General features: G+C 37.2%; 1 protein-coding gene across 4 annotated transcripts in view; it reads right to left on the reverse strand.

Annotated features, from left to right (window-relative positions):
* VCAN (versican) overlaps positions 1–17,279 on the reverse strand; it is a 105,696-nt gene that overhangs the window by 31,905 nt on the left and 56,512 nt on the right. The window lies entirely within an intron of this gene.

Genomic DNA, 17,279 nt, shown 5'->3' on the forward strand with positions numbered 1-17,279 from the left:
ATCCCTAAGTGACAACAACAGTTGCGCATTATAATAGATATATGAAGTACAAACAATCCGAGAAAAAAAAAACAACAAAAAAAACAACCAAACAACAAAAATTTCAAAGTGAAATACAGTAAATTCAGCAGGTTCGTCTACTCACACCAAGTTAAATGCCACCACAGTGTTTAACTTTCTAATTAAAATCTTTGTGTATACTGAACACATTGCTCATATAATGCTGTCCATTGCCACCAATGTTTAATCCTAAACCCACATATAAGCTAATTTATCCTACACTATTCAGCAGAGGTAAGAAATAGACAAGATGAAAACCATATGAAGACCAAAAGACTCTGGCCCCAGCCTGCAGCAACTGCTTCCATGGATATGAGACACGCACTAACCTTTACCAGAAATCAGACTGAGACAAAGCTAAGCAATGCAAATAAGAAAATAAATATAGACCTATAGAATATGCCTCTGCAACTCTAATTTTTCTCAATATAAAGTAATATTTACAGAGGCTGCCCAATGCCACAGAAAAAAAATATATCTTCTGCAGCCATTTACTTGTCTGCCCAGATCTCCTTTTAAAATTTCATTCAAGCATAAAAACAAGAATTTAGTTATTTGTCCAAGATCTGCAATATGATGTGAGGAGGGATGTCTAATAACTTCACATTCAGAATCCACAAATTCTAGCATATAACATACTGAAGAATCATATTTTCATAGAAGTAGAAGCTCTAATCAACACAGAATTGTACACCTTCTTTGCAAAACAGTGTATGCAAGAATAAATGAGAATTCATTAACTGAAAGAAGGATGGCAAGTCAGAGCTGCTAGGGAGCTTTGAGAGCTTGTAATTCTCAGTAAATCCACTTTAAAATAACTGCACCGACATTCAGAACCAGAGTACTATATATTGAAATGTGCATGGGCAAGAAAGATAGCTTACTGTGTGCATAACTTAAGAAGGAAATATATACCTAACCTGCTATATAGCGTAATGTAGAATACAAATTAACTATGATTTCATACACAGCTGTTAGGATTGTGTGAACAACACATGTAGCATGCTTTTTACACAGAAGTAGACATTAAAAAAAATATATTAAACCTGGATGGATCTGGATAAGCTGCAATTTGTAGGAGGATACCATGACTAACAAGTTCTGACCAGTGTATTATTTTTGAAACAATGCACACCTGGGAGTCCCTCAAATTACTAACTCATGCTAAGTCATTTATGGTAGGTAATAAATTTAGTGAACAACATCTGTTCAAAATTCACCTAGAAGACATATAAAAATTCTTACATATGCAAAGATCTCTATCAGACTTTACTTTTACTTTGTTACCTTTTTCAAGATCACACATGCCACAAAGATCCACATTAAAGAAAATTAGCTAAAGGTATGATATTCCAATAATTAACTTTCAGAAGGCTCTTTCATTAAATACTAAGCATTTTTGTTTGGGCTCTTTTTCAAACAAACAGACAAAAAAAAAAAAAAGGAAAAGAAAAACAAACCATCAGCTTTTTAAAAAGTAGTGATTAATAAAATGGATTTTTTTTTTCTTTAATTAGAATTTTTTCTCCTTTCTAGAGCTTTGATTATTCAGTGTTAGTAATCAAGTTTACAGTGCTCAGGAATAACAGCTGTGGAAAATCTCTTAAACCCCAGAGATGGCCAAGAATCTATGCAACAATATAGCTCATATTATCTTGTCCTATAAGTAAGACACAAGGATAAAAAACTAAATACTACTATAAAATATGAATACAGGAGGGAAAAGTCTTATCTGTTGAACTGGTCTGTTCGACCTTAGGGCAGACACAAGAAAATTTGCAGCAGTTTTAAACTGGCTGGATGCAGCTGCCACATGTTGCCCCTAATTATGTTCATGTCCACTCCAACTGTGGGTAAAAACATGCAGACTTGAGATTTTTAATAAGAGATGAAATGAGGACTTTAAAAGGAAGGAGTTTGGCTTCTAAATGTGTTTATCAATAGTTCACAGATTATCATGGCAAATGAGCCAAAAGGAGCACTTGTTTAAAGAGGTGTTTTATTATTGTGACTCCAAGAAAAAGAAAGTAAAAACGAAGTAGCTAAAAAGTAGTAAAAGCAAGGGCTGCCAGTTCAGACTGCCAATCCAAACAAGCCCCAAAAGGAATTTATCTGTAAAGCCTCTTATTGAGGAAAGTGATGAGGTACACACTAGAAAATTAAATAGAAAGGTGGATGAGTGTATATGCAGCCTAGAGTGTTCCTTGATCCATTTAATATGTCTAAATGTCTTAAATTAACTGTATGGAATAGGCATCTATCTCAATAACAGTCAACTATGTGCAAGAAATGGAAATCGTTCTGGCTACAGGGTGCTTTTTAGCCACAGGAAGAGTTGACTGCTACTACGTATAATCACAGAGAGACTGACTGATTCGGCACTAGTTTTCATTACAAACTTTCTAATGACAATTGGTTCTAAACCCATGTTAATTTGTCACTGGGTCAAATATAGAAGTTGTGTCTGTGTTATTGACGATCAAGCTAACTTCTCAACACCCAAAGGACGTGTAATGCATAGCAACGTTCTTTCTTGAGAAAGATAATTTTTGAGAGGGTAAGCAGTAAAGACCATTTTCTCTCTCAAAAATAAACAAACTTCAGAGAAGCAGCTGTAGAAGAATTAACAGAGAATTAAATAGAACACAGATTATGATGTTTTCCAAACTTTCAGAAAAAAATAAACTCTTCCATTTAAATACTTATGGATTTAGGACAGTTTTGTGAAGTCTCATTGAAAATGGGACTGATAGCACCTAATTTGGCACCCTACATGTAACATTCCTGCAATTTGCCCATTCATTGCTTCAGAGCAACATGGTGAGCTCTTTCTGACAAGTAACAGAGTTCAGCCTTTTTTAGGACTAGAAGTACAATAAACCCATGAAATTCACAGAAAGATTCATAAAATGTTCTGTGGACTTCAGGCTCCATATTTTGATTAGAATAGCTCTAAAAAGGGGGGGGGGGGGGGAAAGGCCAAAAACATTTTTGACTGTTCATTTCAAAAAACATCCATTTCATTGCATAATGTGACACTATCACAAGCTTCATAACATTCACTACCAAGAACTGGTAAACACAACACAAGTTAGAATGAAAAAAAACAGAATAGCTTGCATTAGTCAAATTCCTTCCTGCACTCAATAACTGAAATATTTGGGTTTGGGCTTCAACTGAGTTATATCAGGGCTAATTTAGACAATGGTATGACTAGAGTACTGTATATATTATATATGACATTAAAATATTGTATACATGTGGTTTTCTATCAAATTTCTGCAAATTCAGTGACTGACAAAGGTAATGCAGTAACTTGCAATGAAAACAAAAAAGCTTGGTTCAGACAGAAAAGTAATAAATAATTCAAGGTAAAATAAAAGAGAAAATCCATGGGGTTTTACTCCATGCATACATGTTAACTACTCTTTTTTTCCATGTTGTGTCACCTTATTTCTTTTCTTTTCTTTCCTGTATATATCTTGTAAAGCTAGGTACAAAATATCTAATACTTAACACTTGGCACAATCAAGTCAGATGTCTCAAGCTTCATAAGCAGCTATTGATCAGACCTCTACTCATTCAAAAAACTTTATTCTAAGAAAGTCGTTGCAGGAACAGATTGTAAAAATATGCTGTGAAAAACACATAGACAGCAATGAAGACTGAAGGAAGACACGATTCATCATATTACTTATTTTTGTACACTACGAACATGGTGAGGCCCTGGCACAGGTTGCCCAGAGAAACTGTGGCTGCCCCATCCCTGGCAGCGTTTCAGGACAATTTGGATGGGGCTTGGAGCAACGTGGTCTTGTGGAAGGTGTCCCTGCCCATGACAGGGAGTTGGAACTGGATGAGCTTTAGGGTTCCTTCAAACACAAACCAGTCTGTGATTCTATGATTTGCTACAGATTGAAGCTGCTTTGAAAAGCACATCCAAGCAAACAATCCACGGAGTAATGGACACTGTGTTTGATTAAGACTTTTTGAGTAACACAAACCAATGTCTTTAATGTGTCATCTCAAAATCTGCGCACATCTGTGGAGCACTTTTGATGGCTTTGGTGACTTCTAAAGAGCAAGGCTACAGCCAGCAGACTTAAATTTAGCTGACTTAAATTAAGCCAACAGGTGTCTCTATTTCATCTGGAAAATATTTAAGAGTCCTCTAAATAGAAGAAGTTTAAAATGTTTTATTTAAACCCTTTGAAAGTCCAGTGACGTCTCGTATCTGGCTTGGAAGAGGAACTATCACAAGGAAAGTCTTTAACAGCCTTATGTCACATATTGACTCCCCTAAATCTCAGTTCTGCCAGGGACCAGATTTGCAGTCTTTGTGGATTCAAGCAGTTTTATGACTACAGCTTGCTGAAACTCTTCCAGCAAAACAAAACCCAACCAATTCCCCAGAAACCTGCCAGTCTTACTGAATAGATTTTGTTTTAAAAGCATACTGAAGAAGTAGTGATCTGGCAAGATTGTCTCCATACCAAATTGAACAAAAAGATATTTTTTTTTGTTTCTGTTGTTTCAAAACCTTTGTATTTGAGGCTTTTTCTTCCTTAAAATATTACATTTAAATTGGAACAGAAAGCTTCACTTTTACAGAAATAAAGCATTCTGATAACATCTTTTGGGCCATTTTGTTTCATAGAAAAGGGATTTTTTAGTTGCTCTTTTCATCTCATTTCAAAAGAAATAAGATTTTGGAATACAGACATTTCCTGCTGAAGGAAAATTCCAAGTGTCAGCCTTCAGTTCATGCAATTCTTCTAACTTGTGCGATCTTGTAATATCATTAGCCTACTAAGCACAGTCAAAGTGCAATAGTGCTTCAGGCATACCCCGTATCCCCAGTCAGGAAAAGGTGGGAATACTGCCAAAGAGCTGATCTAAGGTATTAAAGAAACATAGCTAGTATTATACACACTTAAGTAAAAGGCAACAAAGAAAGGTCCAGAAATAATTAAATTCTTGATTATTTTAATCGTTCTACCTCATGTTAACATGACTAGTATGTATGATGAGGTGTAGTAAAATACAGTTCTTGATTACTTTTGAGTCTAGATAAACAAAACATTTTATTTAGTTAACTTAAAAGCTCCCCAGCTGGATATATATTTCTAAAACTTCTGTTAACTTTGGCTCCCTTTAGAAAGGCTTAACAATGCAGGACACATTTCAATAGCCTTTTATTTTCTTTTTAACCTTCTAAATTTTACCAAACGTTATGTATTTTTCTCCCTCTGACAGTCAAAAGAGAAGTCTGAATTTCTGAAATCTCAGCAGTAAAAATAATGATTAAAAAACTGTATCTAAATTGACCCTGCATAAAAATCTCAACTACCCAAGTAGATTTCTGGAAGGAAGTACTTGAACAATTTTTGTGCAGCTGGCTGGGTAGGAGTTGAAAGCAATTCAAGGTGGGTAGTCAGCCTTGCCTACTCCAATTCTCTTTTCCAGCCTGCTTTAGCACATTTGGGTGTCTCTGTTTCCATGCGAGATACAGCCCCATTGAAACCCTGAATATCAATTGCTGGCATGTTCCTAAACTGCAGCCTTTTCACAGCTATACCATTCCTTCAAGTTCCATCTTGACAAAGTTGTTGGCTGTAACCACAAACACCTGTGGGAAGTGGATGTTGCTGATGTGGACATCTGCTTTGCACAGGGCTCTGGCCTCTGTGGCTGGCCTTAAACATCCCTGCTGAATTCTAAAGTGATAGACATGATGATATGAAAACCATGACAGGAGTTGAGGAAACGTGTTGTTATAAAAGCTTATCATGAAGACTGCTGGGAACCCCTGGTGTTTCCTTCAGCCTCAGTACTTCCTGTGTTCCCCTCCCTGACACAGCAGTGAACTTGTTAAGAAAAAATAGATTGAGTAAAACATCAAGTTGTTAAAAATGGCAGCCTTGCAATGTCATGTCTGAGCCTCAGCAAATGCAGGATACCATTCCCTAGATAATGACTGGGTATTTGCCATACAATATTCTAAGGACAGCAATTCCCACTTCCTTCCTATTCCAACATGTCATTAACAGAATGGCACTCCAAGCAGCAGTAGCTCCTCCTAAGTGGTTCGTGACATGACCATCCTTCTAATGATAACTTTTTGCTTACTGCCTACAAGAAGACAATTCTAAAGCTCTGCAGGGCTAAACAACCACAAACAAACAACTGGCAAGTAATAAATAATTTTCTTCAGCTGAATTCCTAAGCAATGCAAAAAGACAGATTCAACAGATTCTACAGTCATGCAGTATATGCATGAGCAGGTCTGTTTGGATATGATTCTCTTATATATATATATATATATATATATAAAAGTCCAACTCCAAGAACAACACACCCAGTTAGCTGGTGAACAGAAGACCTGGCTGGGAAGGAAAGCAACTTCTCACCAAAATTATTTCAGTGTGGTATTCCATGACTAAGGTAGAAAGAGTGAGATATCAGCAGGTCGAAAGAGTGAGATATCAGCAGGTCTTGCCCTTTCTTATCCCATTTCAACACCATCCCTTGGATACACTTACACCGTTGTTACATTGAGGAAAACTGAAATACTTCTGCCATTGCATAGGTAGCACAAGAAGGAACCAGTTCTGGCCCTACAACAAAAATCTGGTGTGAAAGGAGGAAAGAGAGAAAGAGATGAAGAAAAAGGAAAGAGAAGAAGGAAGCGAAGGAGGAAGGGAGGGCAAATTTAGGTATAAATTTAGGTATAGGGGTTAACAAACATGATTACTTTGGGTTTTAAACATCCAAAGCAGCCTAGAAATAGACCAGATTCTCAGATAAACAAATGTAAGGCTGTAAAAACCCCACTGCTACAAGAGGAATGATAGAAGCGTGACTCCCTCCTTCAGACACAATATTAGGGAAAGCAGAGCAGAGCCATATGCTTGAAAGCCTTTCAAAAATTAAGTAGTAAACAGTATTTTAACACATAATATCTACCTGGATCAACTTCTGGGGTGCTTTTGATCCTCATACTTTCCTGAACTCTGCAGAGACTTGTGAACAGCAGATGAAACAGAAAGAAAAGCAGAGCAGGAAAAGAAGCCTAATACAGCAAATACTCTAGAATAAGCTTACAATTAGAGAAGACTTATCTGAGAACAAGCTGTAGTTTACCTGCAAATATTTAGCCATTTCATTGCTCAGAGCTGGGAAAAAGTCTGTATAATGCACACAGAGCATGGGCTTCTTTTTTTACAAGATAATCACATACATAAAAATGAGGAATAGTTCCATTTTTCTTTTAGAAGAAGGTTTTCCATCTAGATGTTTTGTTTTGTTTTATTTTGTTTTGTTTTCTCTTGGGAAAGTGTGACATTTGTCTCGGAAAAATATTAATCTGGTTTTAGAAACACGATGTATTAAAAAGACATTTTTGTTGGACAATACATAACAACAGAAATTTTCATCCAGCTGCAGCTGAAAATAGATGCCTAGCTGTGGCAAGTTTCATGCAGCACTAAAACCATAGCAGAGGGGTAAACTTTTGACTATGAACCTATTAGTACAAACTCCATCCTGTACTGAGAATGGTTATATAGTTACCGACTTAGAATTAGCACATGCTTGACAGGCTCTGAATGTGGACAGAATAAACTGATAAAAAAAAATGAATAGCCTAAGAAGCCAAATAATTAAGGTAAGAACAAATAAATGCTTGAGTAACATTTTGGAGATGCAGAAATACTTCAGTTTCATTGATTTTCATAGTTTTCCTATTTCATGTAGGGTAGAGGATGCAACTAGCTTACGTTCTGTTAGGTCATCTGGTAATCCTGGTAATGCAATACTATGCTAAATTGCTATCCATTCTGTGCACTACTATGCTCAGCAGCGCTTATCACATAGCAATGCCAAACTTCTGCATCCAGCACCCGTAATCAGCAAAACCAAGATATTGCCTACTTTAATTTAGTAATTTCCAAACTATGTTGAGTTTGACATTAATGCCATTCTCCCTCATGACTTGAAATCAAGCAAATTTAGCTGTGCAGATGATCAGGCCAAGAAATTCTGTGGAAGCTTACACTAACTTTGTTTTCTTCAAGCATAAATAGGAGTAACTGAACTAAGGTAAAAGACACTGTGACAACTTTTTCTAGGTTCACTTACCATTGCAACCCCATTACCACTCTCTGGTTTCACCAGATGTGAAACCACCTGTGGTCTTTATCCTTGCCTGTCAGTTGTATCAAGTGTACACATCATTTCTAAAGGATTCAAGAATTCTGCTTGTAATACTTAATATTTGTCCAAATATGCCACTGAAAATTTACTACAAGCCTGAGTATTAAATGCATGAATAACCCAAGAAGCATTTCACTCACTATTTCTAATAAAGGATAAGACAGTTTAGACAAAATCCCACAATAAAATCATAGAATGGTAGAATCACAGACTGGCTTGTGTTAGAAGAGACCTACAACCTCATCCAGTTCCAACACAGAGATTTTGATCATTCAGGGCATGAAAAAAGTAAAAAAAAAAAAAAAGATGAAAGTGAAAGTAGTGATTGGATATTGACAAAGCTGTTTCATTTGAAACTCTAGAATAACAGACTGGGTTGGGCTGGAACGGACCTTAAAGCTCATCCAGTTCCAAACCCCTGGCCATGGGCAGGGACACCTTCCACTAGACCAGGTTGCTCCAAGCCACGTTCAACTTGGCCTTGAGCACTGCCAAGGATGGGGCAGCCACAGCTTCTCTGGGCAACCTGTTCGAGGGACTCACAGGAAGAACTGCCTAAGAGCTCATCTCAGTCTCCCCTCTGTCAGGTTAAAGCAATTCCCCTTTGTGCGGTCCCTACAGGCCCTTGTAAGAAGTCCTATGGCAGTATATAAAAAAATCCTGGTGCTAGTCTGTGTACATATAAGCATATTCTTTGCTGTTATTTTGGGAAACAGCAACAAAAAAAAAAAATCATCACATATGTAGAAGTTCTTTTCCTAATGCCCAAAACTTCCCACTGAAGCTATGGAACTCTTTCTTGATGAAGAAAATCCAAGTTTATGGTTAAAAAGGTTAAAAAATAGTGTTTGTTATGCACTATTTAAGCTAATGTTGATTAAAAAAAAAGTTATGAAGTACAACAGAGGTAATACCAAAGCAGGCATAGACAGCTGGTAGATAAGATTACCCCTGATGAAGAACAAAATTCCAACTGCGTTTCCTCTCCTTAGGGATTTTAACTTTAATCGTTAATGAAGAGAAATTTTGATGTAAATTTTTTAACTGAGTTGTCCTCATTTAAACATATTGGTAATAGATGAGTGGTCAGACAAGTCCTAGTACAATTCACTGAGCAGGTTTTTGGTGTTTTTTTTAAAGTGTGAATTACTCTATAGAAAAGAAAATAGATAACTTCAGCTCCATGTTCCCTAAGGCGACACAAAACATGCAGTACTCACTCTGAACACATCTTGACTTGTGCCAGGAAATAATTCACAAGTATCTTGAAAGACACCAGTGGATTGTATGTATATTACTAATCAGATTTATCATCTAAACACTTCCAAAAAAAAGAAAGATAGGAAAAAACCTAGATGGATTAGCAATGACTAATTTAATTAAATCTAAAACATGCAAAGAGCAGCTGCAAAAAAAGATCCCCCTAAAAAAATACTCAAAAAGAATAGCCAACAGATACTTTTGAAGTGCTTTTAGAACAATTGTTAAGTGACCCATCTTAAAGGAATGCCTTTCTATTAAGTTCTTTTGCCTTTGAGCCACTTACATGTACCCTTTTATTTACACTTCCAGGACCACATTCTGTATTCAGTAAGAGTTTCACTATCTCCAATGAATCATTTCATGTAAAATAAAATGGTATAGATAATGTTTTCTGAAAGAGGCAGAAAAGATTATACCATCATCATAAATAGTATGATTTTTTACAATATGGACACATTCAAAAAACTTTGGTATAGAAAACCCCTTTCCTCAAGAAAAATTAAATCAGATTGTGTTTCTATCTGCAAGACAGCTTATCTTTTCTACAACAGGGTTTCTTAAGACTTTGTCCATGTGTAAACAAAACTTCTAAAAGGATTCCTATCTTTCACAACAGAATTATGAAAAATTACATTGTACCTATGAATAAAATCCCTTCGTTTCTCTCATGAATAAACAAAGAGGTATAAGAAAGCCAGAAATGTATAATCCCTAGTCTAGATCTGAGATGTTTCCTTGGAAACACTGCAAAAGCAGCAGGAAATATGTAGGCATCCTCTGAACAGCATTTAATATGAGAAGGTTTTTCCTTGTATCTATGGAAGTCTATAAAGGAATGTGAAAAAAAAATTATTGTTCTATAATAAGCCTTCAGGAAGAGCCAGTAATAGTGGCCTAAAGACTACTTATTAATTCATAGACTTACCTTCTTGTGAAACTTTCTAAGCCTCAAATTTGAGCTCTTTTGGATATGGAGTTGGAATATTTTTTCCTTTGTTTTGGGAAAGCAATGTACCAAAACCTTAAATTTATTACAATTATTTGTTTATTAGGGCTTGCATTCAAACAGGGAATTGCTGCTAGTGCATTTTAAATATGATTTATATGTGATGGTGTCCAACCTATTTTTAAAAGCCCTAAACAGGATCAGTACAACATGAGTATTTTAATATAGGAAAATTCCAACCAGTTCAATTAAGAAATAAGTCTATCAGTTTGGGTTAAATATATGAGGCAAACTCCTTCTGAATCAAAAAATCATCTAGTTATTGAATGAACCAGAAGTTATAATTGTTATGAAGACATTCTGATACCTACCATCCCCACATTCCTACAACAATTCTGCTCTCAATCACCTCATTGGAATTTACTATGGTGTAATTACACTGGGGAAGATGACATGAGAACCTGGCCATGTTACTTAGCATTTAACACTTCAGTTACTCTAGACAAAACAAGAACTTGTCTCTCTCTGTGCCACGTTTTATGAATAACACAGAGATTTTGCTCATTCAGGGCATGAAAATTACTTGAGTAGTGATAGTACACTGACAAAGCAGTTTCATTTGAAACTGTAGAATCCCAGACTGGTTTGGGTTGGAAGAGACCTTAAAGCTCATCCAGTTCCAACCCCCTGCCATGGGCAGGGACACCTTCCACTAGACCAGGTGGATCAAACCTCCATCCAACCTGGCCTTGAGCAAGGTCAGGCAAGGGGCAGCCACAGCTTCTCTGGGCAACCTGTGCCAGGGCCTCATCACTCTCACAGGGAAGAACTTCTGCCTAAGGTCTCATCTCAATCTCTCCTCTGTTAGGCTAAAGACATTCCCATTGTCTGGTTGCTACAGGCCCTTGTCAAAAGCCCCTCTCCAGATTTCTTGTCATCCCCCCTTTCAGAATTACTAGGTGGCTTTCTTTCCCAACTGAACACATAAGGCCAGGGCTCAAAACAAAACACTACCAGGAAGGATAGCATTTCTAATCCAAACACTGAAATAAGACCATGTCCATATGGTCTTATTGGGCACTGCAGCACAGTGCAGTGACTGCAGGACACTCAGGCCAGCAGGCAATGTGGTTTTCCTCCAAAGCTGATGAGGAGCTGCCATACTCGTCAGTTGGAACATTACAGTTAATAAGGAAACATGCCCAGCCCTCCATTAAATAAATAGGAGATTTTCTACTTAATAAGATGGAAATTTCATTCAACCTATGTGAGGCCATTTTGACTGTTGCTTCAACATCCCACCAGAAATGAACTAAGATCAGTCTATTTACACAGTACCAATAAACTATGGCCATGGTTTGGGATGGGACAGGAACACCACATTCAAATGGATGCAAGTTGAAATGCCCTTAGAAATTAAATGGCTCAACACAATGCTTAGTTAAATTTGTAACTCTTCTTGTCTTAAAAAGCTGATAGCGATATCAAGAACTAAACATTTGTTGGGAAAGCTGAACAGCTTGCATAAGCAGGAAAGTTCTTTTCTTACACATCCACTTGGGCATGTTATCAGACACTGCATAAAGCAGCAGAATGCAGTGAATACAAGACAGCAACTTTCCAACAGACTTTGATTTGAAATAGGTGCTATGAATAAACATAAAGCATATACTTTTCATTTGAGTGAAAACAAATGGTGATTTCAGCACATAATAGACAGTCTCCTCACCTTCATCAGAAGTCTCTCTAACACAATAATTGACACATGTAATTTTTGAAAGGTACACAAAAAATTACACGTAGCACATATGTGTATACTACAAAGACTGTCCAGATAGATATTTGCCAGAGGGCATAAATAAAATGGTTTAAAGAGAATAATGTAGGTACAGGTGCAGACAGATACTAGCCTACACGATGCATGCTTTTAAATTGGCTCTCTTGCAAGTGAGGTGCTGCCCAGAAATGGTGTTGCAAAGCAGGTTGCTCCTCTCCCTCCACTCAATCATCTGGTCTGGTTAGAGCACCATCCTGACACTCAGAGTCTCCAGAACAGAGACAGAGTCTTTCCTCCCAGCACATTTTCACTTGCTCAGCCCTTCAGAAGTTAGTAAAATTAAAGCTGAAAGGGGACATGGTTATTCTCTATAACTGAACAGAGAAATAAAAGTATCAAGGGATAAATATCAGAAAGAAAAAAGACCTATTCAAGCAAAAGACAATACCAGCAAGAATAAACATAAGTATAAACTGGCCAAGAAGCAATTCAGGCTCTATATTGGAATCAGACTTAAAGAGAGCCATGATGATCTGAGACAGCCCTCCAGAAGGATCTGTGAAGACAACAGGATTATATGAATTTTAAGACAAGGCCCAAGACAGACCTGAAAAGACTCTATTCTGCCTTCTTTGTTAAGGTTTATGACTATGACTCATTACCATTCTGCATTTCATTCAAATTCCACATGCCTTCTTACACTGCTAAGGCAGAAATATGCATGTCAGAGAATTGCATGTTGAAACACAAAGGTTTCATAAAATTCCACATCTACAAAGCATAAGTTCCTGCAATTTCATTCTGTTCAAAGCTGGAGGGGACAAGAAACCAGACAGAGCTGGTGTGAGTCCCAGGGTCCAATAAGCACTTTGAAACTTACTCACTAAATAAAGACTTTTAAATGTCTCCAAAAAATGCAGGTGTGCAAATTACTCCTGATACAAACAGGAGTTATGTTTCCAGCAGCCCCTCAACCACTGTTAAATAACACCCCCACAAGCATTTTTCAGCTCATAAAAGCTTTATGAGCTGAAAAGTTACTTCAGGTTTGGGTTGGGGTTTTTTTTTCAGCTGCTAATCCGCTACCTTCCAGCAACAGCATCAGCCCTCCCCACTACAATGCATAGGAGCTATGTGAACATAAAAGAGCATGAGATGGCAAGTTTTGCACCTTTGCAGTGAAAAAGAAACCCTTCCGTCCTATCTGATACAATGAAAAGCTGCTAATGCAATAACATATCACAGTGCAGGACTGTTTTGCTTTCTCACTTTCACAACATGGTAAAAATCCCAAGGGAATAGCCTGTTGTTCCACTCAAGTGAATGAAGTCCCAAGCTCCTTCTTTATGAAAATGTGTAGTACTTTCTGTAGCATAAAAAGAGATGTTTCCCCATTTATTTTCTTCATGAATTTGAGCACCTGCCCTAGACCTGCCCGTGTGCCACAGGCTGTCAGTAAAAACATGATTTAGATCCCTCATTAACTGGTGCACCTGCCTCACCTTTGCTCACATGCAAGTATGGCGGTTGTTTGTACAATACATTTTCTCAATGAAAACTGATGTATTCTAACACAAATAAGCAGCTTAATCCATTCAGCTTCAGCAGAGTGCTCTTTCTTATCAGCACTAGAGCACATTTTCCAGAACTTAAGCTAATGAGCTTGACCTTCCACCAGGCCCCCAAATTGTTTCTGTTTCTATGGGTAAAAGTTTTAGATAAAAGTAACTGAAACGTCCTTTATGAAAGTTTTCATTGATTGCAAGCATGCATTTTAAAAGCTAGGAGTCCTCTAGGAGAAGCTGTTTCTGTTCAAATAAATCTAAGGGCTTACTGTTTAAAAAAACCCCCTGAATTTATTTAACAATATATTTCAGTTATATATTGTGTATACTGGGGTATTGTAGGTTGAGGCGTGAGGGGTGTGTAACACAGCCTAAAGTCCTTGCCGCTATATTTAATTGAGTTTAATCCAGTCAACATTCAATGTCTTTCAAGTGCAGCTTGTGTCTACAATAATAATGAAGAATAAGATCCCCCACATTCCATACATACATAACATATTCTATACACTGACAGCACATTCCTGCCAAAGACTTCAAAATGCTCCAGTGAAGTTGGCGCCAGTTTAGCAAGGGTTTGAGACTGACAAAGGTGCAAGAAATCCTTCCCGTTTCTTGCTCTACCAGTGCATAAAATCATAGAATCACACAACCAACCATGTTGTTAAAGACCTTTAAGATCATCAAGTCCAACCTTTACTGCAGCATTGCCAAGTCCACCACTAAGCCATGTCACTAAGGGCCTCATCTACACAGTATGTGAAAACTTCCAGGGATGATGGTGATTCCACCACTGCCCTGGGCAGCCTGCACCAATGCCTGACCACCCTTTTGGGGAAGAAATTGTTCCTAATATCCAATCTAAACCTCCCCTGGTGCAGCTTGAGATCATTTCCTCTTGTCATATCCCTTGATCCCTGGGAGCAGAGGCCAGCCACCTTTGGGCTCCATCCTCCTTTCAGGTAGTTGTTGAAGCTCCCCTGAGCCTCCTCCTCTCCAGACTAACCCCCCCCAGTTCCCTCAGTTGTTTCTTATCAGACTTGTGGTCCATGCCGTTCACCAGCTCCATTGCCCTTCTCTGGATCCGCTCCACATAGCATGCGCACAGGTGAACTCATCAGACCCAGAGCAGCAATGAGAAGTAGGACACCCATCGATGGCAAAGGGACTTCTGTTCTACAAGGGATATGCTCTGTCCTGCTTTATGGGAACTGCTAAAAAAGTCTCAATCTGTCAAAACTCCATTCATTTGGACCCTTCTCTTCTACACGGAGCATAAGATGTTACACATAACTAACAAAGCCTAATAGCACCTTCACAGAGCATTTAAATATTATTATGCCTACATTTACATGGTAAATGCAGTTGCAGAGATCAATATTCAGCTGTGTTAGTGTAATAACAAGTTTTTACTGTAATTAGGTGATATGGCTGATAGGAAACAAAACATGGTACCATATTTCTGCTGAACACAGCTTCACTATTAAAATATTTCTTCTAGCAAAATCTGAATAACAAGGAAGTGAAGAAAGATGAAAAAACAACATTAAATCTCATATATTTGCAACACTTCTGCATACATGAAAAGGAAAATATTACATTAATTTATACCCAGTTCTGCTTAATACAACAAATCTCTCATTATTATTCCTGTTTGAAACAGCTATTGTTTGAAGGGATTTGGTAAACAAATTGTCATTTCTTAGGAGGCACTTTTGGACTCTTGACTTAAAAATCATGAAGGTCTGTTCTTATAATCACCATTGACTACTTTGTTTAAAAATGCTAAACCATGTTGCCTTGAGAACACAGAGGGAGGAAAAAACTTTATCAGAGAGATGCAATGATGAAAACTATATTTCTTGCTCCCACTTAGCTGACAACAAAAAGCCAAAGATACAATATAGATAGCTCCTGTATGATTGCAGATCAATTTTCAAAGAAAGAGCGATAGAATAAGAAGTTGAACTATGTCCTAGTGAAAGGCATGTGTTAGTGACATCTGCCAAATTCACTCCTCTTCTGCACCTTCTATGTACATTTTCTTCAGCACAAAGAAAACTTTATGGACTGAGGAACAGGGAGGCGAAACTGAGTTTGACTGTTTTTCCATTTCTGGACAAAAAAAAGAAAATACTAATCCTAATTCCCAAACAGGATAAAACTTTGGCAGCTGTAAATTAATTTGCAGTTGGTAGGTATAAGATGCCTTTTCTCTGTGGACAGCTAAATGGAGGAATTTCCACTGTCAGATTTTGAACACATGAAAATAAAGAAAACTCCTTTTTGGCCTTACACTAAATACATGATAAACCCCTTTATGGTTAAATAGAATACAGATACTACCATATGAATAATTTCATAATACTTTAAGAAAAAGTTTTGTTGTTTGGGTTTTTTTTCTGTGCTAGCAGACTAAATCATTCTGAAAGATAGACTTTTAAGGATGTACAGCTTTAACTCTGCTACAAACACCTCCCACACGCATATGCACATATATACCTGGGAAATGCATGCACAGCTTTAGGTAGCTGTTGAAGATGCAGAAGGAAAATCCTAAAGGACCTGATCACCCAAGTAAAATCAAGAGTAGCGATGAAGAGCAGCCTGCACTGATCCACCATCCTTTAGATAATCCAGCTTGAACTAATTCCTAATTTAATGTATCACAGTACCAACACCATTTTGAATAAAGTGTGAAAGAAGACTCTCCTTGATCTATACGCAGAGAAATACTGCATCATATACCTTGTGCACTATCTGAATAAAACACCAATTTTCCTCACCCTTCCAAACCATCCTACTTCTTTTTGTCTGCCTGGAACATATCACTGTGAGAACAACCCACTCTCCCACATGCAATAAACTCTAACAGAACTAAGCAATGGAACTAGGAAAACTAGTTCACTAATACACAGTCCAGGCATTAGTTACTAAGCTGAATTTATCAAATTTCCACAGGTAGAGAAGTATTGAACATGTTGCTTCACTCTAATATTCAGAAATTACCATTCTGTTCTGACTTACCAGACTTGTCTCTTTTAATCGAGACTTCCAAGACACTGGAAACATCTAAAGCTTCAGAAAAAAATTATTATGTACCACAGAAACCGAAGTAGTGTATAAACATTAAAATAATAGAACTATTATTTTCTGAAATAGAAGGTTAAGCTGCCACTGATACGACTTTGTACAGTTTCTTAAATATGAAGTAGGAAAATAAGCATAAAGTAAATACAGATATAAAAATCATTGTATGAAAAGTCCAACACTGATATGGCACATCTCAAAGGAACTACTTCTGCATTTTGATTTTTGATTTAAGTTCTACTAAGCACAAACCTGACAAAACCAACCAATAGACTTCCATAAATTATAGATTCTGTTGGAGATAGATAAAGATATGGATGTTATGGCCAAAAAACAATGAGAAAATAGGTTTTTTTATAACCACCCA

This window comes from Pezoporus wallicus, unplaced genomic scaffold, assembly GCF_028554395.1.
Source record: "Pezoporus wallicus isolate ANWC-B61680 ecotype Strahan unplaced genomic scaffold, APGP_CSIRO_Pwel_v1 contig_4485, whole genome shotgun sequence".
Lineage (NCBI taxonomy): Eukaryota > Metazoa > Chordata > Aves > Psittaciformes > Psittacidae > Pezoporus > Pezoporus wallicus.